This window comes from Martes martes, assembly GCF_963455335.1.
Source record: "Martes martes genome assembly, chromosome: X".
In the NCBI taxonomy this organism is placed as follows: domain Eukaryota; kingdom Metazoa; phylum Chordata; class Mammalia; order Carnivora; family Mustelidae; genus Martes; species Martes martes.
This window is the reverse complement of record NC_137897.1, coordinates 85783724-85792067: the sequence shown is the minus strand read 5'-3', so window position 1 is coordinate 85792067 and position 8344 is coordinate 85783724.

Below are 8344 nucleotides of genomic sequence, written 5' to 3'. Positions count from 1 at the left end.
CGCTTAATAAACATTGAATGAATGAATACATGGCTGATGTAAGATCCTTTTCTGGGACAAGTATGTATCTAAATAGATACTGGTCTATTTAATTACTCTCTTTCCCAACACATTCGGTGTGTGTCTGTCTCTGTCTATCAGAGAAGGTACCTCTCTGAGGGCAGGGACTCTGGCTTGTCCACTGTTGTCTCCCCAGCAGGTAGCTGAATGCCTGGCAAATATTAGGAGCTCATAAATGTCGAGTCCACGAATAGTAGGCAAGAGGCATGGAGTTGGGGATAGAGAAAGCCAGGGCTTGAAGTAGTTGGGATTCCTCCCTCTTCCCTGGTTGAATGCAGAAATGGGAGACTGACAGCTCTGAAGATCTTCTGTACTGGATTCCTCGAAACCTACTGTCTCTTTTGGGCCAGGACTCCCAATTTAATTATGGTGTGTCTCCGCATGTATTTCTCTAGGTGTATTTTGTTGGGGGCTCACTCAGCCTTTTGAGTTTGTTGTAGCTTTACGTCTTTTGACAAATTTGGGAAGATCCTCAGCCATTATTTCTTCAAATATTTTTTTCAGTCCCATGCTCTTATTGCTTCCTTCTGGAACTCCAATGATATCCGTATTAACTCTCCTGTTGTTTTGTTTCCAAGGACAATTTTTTACTTAACTCTCCTGTAATTGTTTCACAGGGCCCTAAGGCCCTGTCAGCTTACTTTTTTCAGGCTATCTTGTCTCTGTTACTCGGGTTGGGTAATTTCTATTGATCTGTCTTCCCAATTCACTGAGTCTATCCTATCTCCACTCTACTATTGAGCCCGTCCATGGAGTATTTTTTTTTCAATGACTCCTTCTCAGTTCTGTAACTTCCTAATGGTTCTTCTTTACATTTTCTGTGTCCTTGCTAAGATTTTCCTTTTTTTCTCTGGTTTCACGAGAACACCTAATTGCTTGTTGAAGCTGAGGAGCCTCGCCTTGCATTGCCTTGTTCAGTGTCCTTGAGGCAGTTTGAGGGTGGCGACTCAGCACACCACTGCCCTGCTCTGATGAGGCCATTGGAGCACTCACTGTCTCTGCCAGGCAGAGCACAGAAGATCAGCTCCCCACTCAGCCCCTCAGAAGCCCCAGGGGAGTGTTGTACAGTGTGGTTCCGTTGATGTTTCATGGCAGTAGGGTGGGTACTGCCCCCCCCAAATGTGTTCTATTGTTAGGTGACCATTTTCTTAGTTCTTTGGCTAGGGGAGCGGGCTTCCTTGAAACTTTTTTTGGTCTGTTCCTGTTGGATGTTCTGGGTTGCGGGTTTCTGCAGTAAGATACTAAGAGAACCCAGAGAACACAGGCAATGTTTTTCCTCAGATGCCAAGGTGCTTAGCTTGTCTGCCTTCTTCCTGCCTTTCAGTCTTTCTATGACAGTTTATTGTGTCAAGTCTAGGGTTTATTAGTTGTAGGTGAGAGGGTCTGGGAGGGAAGAATGGGACTTCTCTATCTTGGCCAGAATCGGAGGTCTGAGGCATGAATTTTAAAGATTTTGTTTATTTATTTGTCAGAGAGAGAGAAAGAGAGAGAGTGCAAGTACAAGCAGGGGAGTGGCAGGCAGAGGGAGAAGCAGGCTCCCTGCTGAGTGAGAAGCCTGACACAGGATTCTATCCTGGGACCCTGGGATCATGACCTGAACTGAAGGCAGATGCTTAACCGACTGAGCCACCCAGGTGTCCCTGGGGCATGAATTTTACCCTTATTTCTTATTCTGGGCATTAGATCAAGTCAGTCACCACCAGTTAGGAGAAAGTTTGGGCTGGGTGTGTCATGATCATGTCTTACACTTCTGGAACTCAAGAGAGCTTTCAGAGTGTGTTCACAGCCACAATTTCATCTGATCCTCACAATTCAGTGAGATAAGTACTACTGCTATGAGGTCCATTTTATAGATGAGGAAACAGACACACCTAGAGGTTCATTCATTGCTCCAAGAATAGCAGACCTGGTGTTTGCACCCAGGCCTCCAGGCCATAGTTGAGCATTCCCTTCACCGCACACATGGGGACAGCCACCAGCCTGATCTGCTTCTCACTGGCCGGCCTCCCTGGGGCGGCTGGCACCCAGGGCTTTCCAACCCACCTTCTGCTTCTGGACTCCCTTGCTCTATCCAGTCTAAGCCACGGCAATGCAACCGACCAAATCAGTGGGGATTTTCCAAGTGTGCAGTTCTGTGACTTTGTAATGAATTAATCCCCAAAGGCCACTTAAGCCTCAGTCATCTCCGTCAGTCCAGGCCAGCAGTGAGGTGGCAGAAGGGGGTATTGTCTGAATTTTCTAGATGTTGAAAGTGCAAAGATTTAGCAGCATTGTTTCCTGGGGCCAGGACATGGACACCCCACCCCCTACCCCCGCTGAGGGAGGCCCAGTGCCTGGTTTCATGTTTTGCAGTCACTGCCTCAAAATTCCTTGTAGGTTTTGAACAAGAGGCCCCTCATTTTCACAAATTATGTGGTCGTTTCTAGCTGAAGTCCTTCTTTGGCAGGTCTCTGGGAGCAGGTTTCAGTCTCCCAGAAAAGAGTAGAGGAACCTGCAAAGTTATGGCCTTGAATGAGAGGCCTCCAAGCATGAAAGCTATTCCTTCGAATTTCACACCACACTCCCACTCTTTTGCACTTGGTCAGGCTCAGCGACCTGTGTGACCTTTCTCCCTGAGCTGAGAGTCCCACCACCTCCAAGTCTTAGCTGTACTTCTCTGATCTCCCGGGATCACTGCAACTTCATCTCCAAAGCAGTTCCTGTGTGATTAGAGAGAATATATTTGATGGGCCTACCAACCTTCCCGCTACACATACTTCTTATTTATATTGAAATATTTGAGATCATTGTTGATTCTCCTGTAGTTGTAAGAAGTAGTACAGAGAGATCCTGCTGATCACTGCCCGGTCCTCCCCGAAAGGAACATTTTGCAAAACTCTAGTATAGCCCAACTAGGATATTGATGTGGATCCAACCCACCCATCTTATTCAGACTTCCTGTTTTACTCATGCTCATCGGTGTGTAGGTTCATGCAGCCACCATCACGGTCAAGATTATGAACAGTACTGTCACCTCGAGGAGACTTTGTGGTAGGAGACTTTCACACCCACCTTCCTCCTGCGACCCTCCTTCCCCACCTGTGGCCACACCAGTCTGCTCTCCATTTCTGAACTTAGGGCATTTGGGCTGGTTGCAGGTCTTCCTATCACAAAATCACCTGTTTTGGCCCTTGTGTTCTTCCCATGAATCCATGGTCATTTAAATGAGTTAATAAGGCAAGACGTATCAAGAAAAGTCTTCACAGCCCCTATCAGTCAATGGTTCTTTTCAATTTGAGAGGCAACACCATCCAAGAGAAAGCTAGAGGACTTTACAGTTGGAAGAACTGTCGTTGCAAAACCAAACAAAACCAAACAACAAAACAGGGATCCGTTATTTCCTTCCCGTGTGGCCTGAGGCTGGATACTTAACAGCACCCCACAATCACCCCACGCTCCACCCAGCATCTTCCTTACCTCCACTATCCCGGAAGAACAATCTTTTGCTTTTGTGAAGATTAAATGAGATAGCCCATGAAAGCTCTCAGTCCCTTCTTCTTTGGCACCAGCTGAGGAGGGGGAATGGTTCTATAATAGTGAGAAGTCAAAATGGTTGTTTTTCTAAATGCAGTTTTAATACTTAAAAACTTTTATTTACAACAAGGGAAAAACAGGACAAGAATGACTATACAGCTGGGACTTATAATTAGTTTAATGAGACTTCTAAAGAGCTCTCGGAGGGAACTGGGAAACTCCTTTTAACTAAGTCAAACAAGACTTCGTCCCATCCCCCACTCCCTCTTCCAACATCGAGGAGGGCTTAATTAGTTTAGCAGCTCTTTTCTTTCAAGATCTGCCTATAACAAGCTACAGCCTCCCTTAGTTCATTTTTTTTTAAAATCCTAAATTAGCGGAGGCCAGATGAATGACATTTTCCTGGGATTGAAAAAGATTCCTTTCCCCCCCATGTTGGAAATGCTTCATAGTTGTTTGTCTCCAACCCCCTCTCAATCTTTTACTTCATTCTCAGGCTCAGTGACAGTTCAAGGCTGTCTCTGCCCTTTTTGTTCTAATTCTATAAGCCTTCCCAGCACTTAAAGGGCTGTTTATGGATGTGTAGCTCTGACAAAGAGATACTATCATTTCCTTCAGACCTCCCCTGTGTCTCAAGTTTTGAAATCCCAGAAGACAGTTCTGCTTGATTCTCTAAGCACTTTGTGTGGGTGTGGGATGGATCCAGCTCGGGGTCTCTTGGTAAGTTGTGACTGACTTCCATTTGGAATGTCTCAGGAATCCACTGACAAGTGTTTCCCGCACTGTGTTTCACACCAGCAAGTGTGCAAAAGCAAGAGTGGCTGCCCTCAAGGAGTTCGCAATTTGAGAAAACTTAAGTGTACACATGAAACAATTGGCTAGTGATCAATAGAATCCCATGTGATAGGACGCTCAGTCCAAATGAGATGATTGTTTGGTGGTTGCAGACCAATCCATGAGGGAGGAAGGAGGTGTCACAGAGAAAGTAAGTGTTGGAGAATCAAAGGATAAGCAAGACTTGGATAGATGGAGGGGCTGGAAAAGACAGTCCTTCGATTTGGGAGACATTTTGAGTAAAAACGTGGGTGTAGAATTGAATCATTCCATGCATCCAACACCCCTTTAGGGTGAGTAGCTGATCTCTGGCTTGGCTTTCAGCCTTTGCCTTGCATTATTTGACTCCATTCACCTTATACAATGCTCCCCAGTTTGTGAGTTCTGGATCACCTCAGTTCCTGACCCTTTGCCTTGCCTTCTGTCCGTAACCTTGTCTACTCTCACTTTGGTACCTAATGCTCAGTTCTCTGGGGGCTTAAGTCTTGGATGGTGTCTATATCCAAAGCATCATCCCGAGCCAAACTTCCCCTGCCCCAACTTTCCTATCCCAGCACCAACCAGTGGTAGTTGCATTCCTGAAAATTTTGTCCAGCCCTAAGAAATGGAGCACAGAGGCCAACTGGACCAGCACCAAGGAGTAGTGGTGAAACTAATCATGGTAAATGGCTAAAATGATGTCCCTCGGTGGAGGAAGGGCCTCGGGGACCAAGCATAGATTGCTTGGATGAGTATAGATTTGATATAGTCAGAGATTAGGAACCACTGTAATCATTTATTTAGGGACAGAGATTTCCTTTGACTAATATTGAGAAACTAGAGCCTTTTAGTTGAAAAGGCAAATGAGTTGCTTCCCTTAATTAAAGGAAGTTCTGCCGACAGCCCAGTGAAACATATTTTTGTGTTAACCAGGCCAACAGGGAAGATGTCCAATTTACCCGCCCCCCCCAAAGTCTTGGTTGAACTCCACCCCACACTGGCCCAAGGCTATTTGGTTTGGAAGCTGCCGGTCCATCCACTTCCGTGGCTTCTGTTCACACTCTCACTGGCCTTGGGGGATTATAATGTCAGAATAGGCAAGGGCTGCAGTTAGCTGGCCAAAACCAAATGGTGCTGCCCTGTACTGCTGCCCTATGCCACACTAATGGGCAGCACCCACCTCCTCACCCCCTACCCTCCACTACTACATACACATACACTGGGTGCCACTGACTTTTCCCCTCAATGGAACCCAATTTTACAATCTAGGGTTGGGAGATGCCCAAGATGAGAGAAATTATTGGGCTGGGAATGTGGTCGGAGGATGCAAAAAGGCAGAACCCAAGACTTGGGTGAATGCTGAGATGGAATTAGTCAGAATCTATAGCATTTTGGAGAGAGTAGCCAGCAACTTGTTCCACAGATCCTGGGCTCATGGATCAAAGGCTCCTTATCACTGTCCCCACAAACTTTTGAAGGAGGTCAAAACTTCTGAAGAAGTAAAATGTACCACTTTACCCAGAATAGGACCCCCCCCCCCAAATAGCACAAACAGAAAACTTTCACGATGTCTACAGATGGCGGACTTCTAACTCACTGAGGGCTGAGATCATGTTTCTTATTGTTCATTATGTCCCCAGGACCTAACATCCTATCCAGCACACAGTAGGAGCTCAGTAGATGTTGAATGAAAAATGAATCTCAGTAGTAATAATGATAATGAAAATAATAATAATAATAATAATGATAATAATAATAACAGCATAAAGTATTCCTTGAGTCTTAACTATACACCAGGCGGTATTCTAAGTACTTTACACATGTTAACTAGCTGATGGAATCTTCACGACAACCCTCTGAAGTAGGCCTACCATTATTCCTATTTTCTGGAGCAGGAAAGCAAGGCTCTGGGGGACTGGGCCTTGCCCAAGGGTACACAACTAGTAAGCACAGAGCTTGAAGGAATGGCTACTTACTCAGGGAAAGAAGGAACATCCTGGCTATCTCTTGACCTTTTGTGGTCTCTTAGTGTTTATAACGATCAACCAAGTGCACTATGATGTAAGACCCTAGGTAACTATTCTTTATTATTTCCCCTGCCTGGGATGCTCTCCTCAATTTCCTCTTCTCATCCTACCACAAATGCACGCATCACTCCCTTCTTCCTATTCAAATCCTACTCATTCTTCAAGATCCTGCTCAAATTTCACCTCTTTTCCTAAGCTTGTGCTGAGGACAAGCTTGCTAGAAGAGCTCTCTCCCACTTTGGAACACATATAACACCCATGGGCCACACCACTCATTTGGTCCTTGAAAGCTATGTAGCATGCTGGTTAAGAGCCAGACTTTAGAATCAGACAGAACAGGATTTAAATTTCAGCTCAGCCAATTTACTAGGTGTGCAACTGTGGGCAAGTTACTTAACCTCTCCATCCAGGAGCATGATCTTTGAACTGGAAAGAGAATTACAGCCCGAGATAGATGAGGAGATAATAAGGGAGTACTTAGCTGCCTTCAATGAGTTCAAGTTTCCAGGTCCAGACAAATTACATCCGAGGCTACTGAGAGAATGTGCAGATGTGATCACAGAGCCAGTCTTACTAACCTTTGAGAAATTATGGCAAAGGGAAGAGGTGAGAGATGCAAAGGGGCAGGCAAAGTTTCCGATTTTCAGCGAAGGGGGGAGCAATGCTTCAGGGCTCAAGATGTAGATCCTGGAAATTGCAGATCAGTGAGCATGGCATTGGTCTTTGGCGCAAGTATAGAATGCACTATTAAGCAGATGACTTTTTAAGGCTTTAGAAAGGGAGCGGAAATCACCAGGGGTAAGCATGAACTCACTAAAAGCAAGCCATGCTTCACTAAACCCATTTCCTTTTTTGAATGGGTATCTAAAAGGGTAGACGAAGGGCATACTGTAGCATAATGTATTTGAATTTCAGTGAGACATTTGAGAAAGTCTTATGATATCTTCATGGAGAATATGGGAAAATAGGAGTTGGGTGGGAACAGAAGCAATGTGGGCTGCTTTAAGTCTGGACAATCTTACTAAAAGTGCTTGTTAAGAAGGGGAGGAGGCAAAAGTGCAGTGTTCTGTCCTGGACCCAACCTCATTCAATAATTGTATTAGTGGTTGATCAAATATGCTGATAAAAGAATCTTAGTGCTATAGAGTGTGTACTCGCAGTGGGGGTGATAGCGCCCCCAAGAGGACAAAAATTCCTTCTTGGGGAGTGAAAAAATTTTTTATTTATAGAGCACAGATATGCATAAAGTGAGTACATAAACACATGTACAGCATATCTGTGCTATGAAAATCCCATGGGAAAATATTAAGAAAATTATGTCTTGAAAGGTTCTTTAGAGATGTGATTATGAAAAAAAAAAGTTTGAGGAACAGTGTTAAAGAGAATATGTTTTCCTTGAAAGACTCAAGATCTAAAAAAATTCCAAGGGATACACTGAAATAAAAAGTAAACAAGGCGATGGTTCTTGGAAAGGCATGTAAACCCCACCATCTAGGTTAAAATAAAAGACAGTTGTGTAAGCACAGAATCAGGCGAATAATAGGGATGCATTCAAGGAGCAGAAGTCAGACTTAATTGAGCTACAGGATCTGCGTAGAAGACAACCAGATCCGCAAAGATCTGGAAACTGTGTCCCATTCAGCATGCTTTAAGTGAACTAAGGCTATTTAGCCTGGAAGACAAAAGGCTTGGGGTGACATGACAAGTATGGTAGGAGTCGGTCACGTGAGAGAGGAATTCGAAAGGTTTGTGCGAAGCTGAGTTTCGCTCAACCGAAGGAATACGTTTTAAAGGATTAGGGGGTGCTCAGATGTGGAACAAGCTGCTTTACAGAGCTTCTCAGATGCCATGATTGCCTACTTAAAAATTATGGAGGTGGAAAAGACAGCTGAAGAAGATGACCCCAAACAGAACACTGCCACCCCCCCACC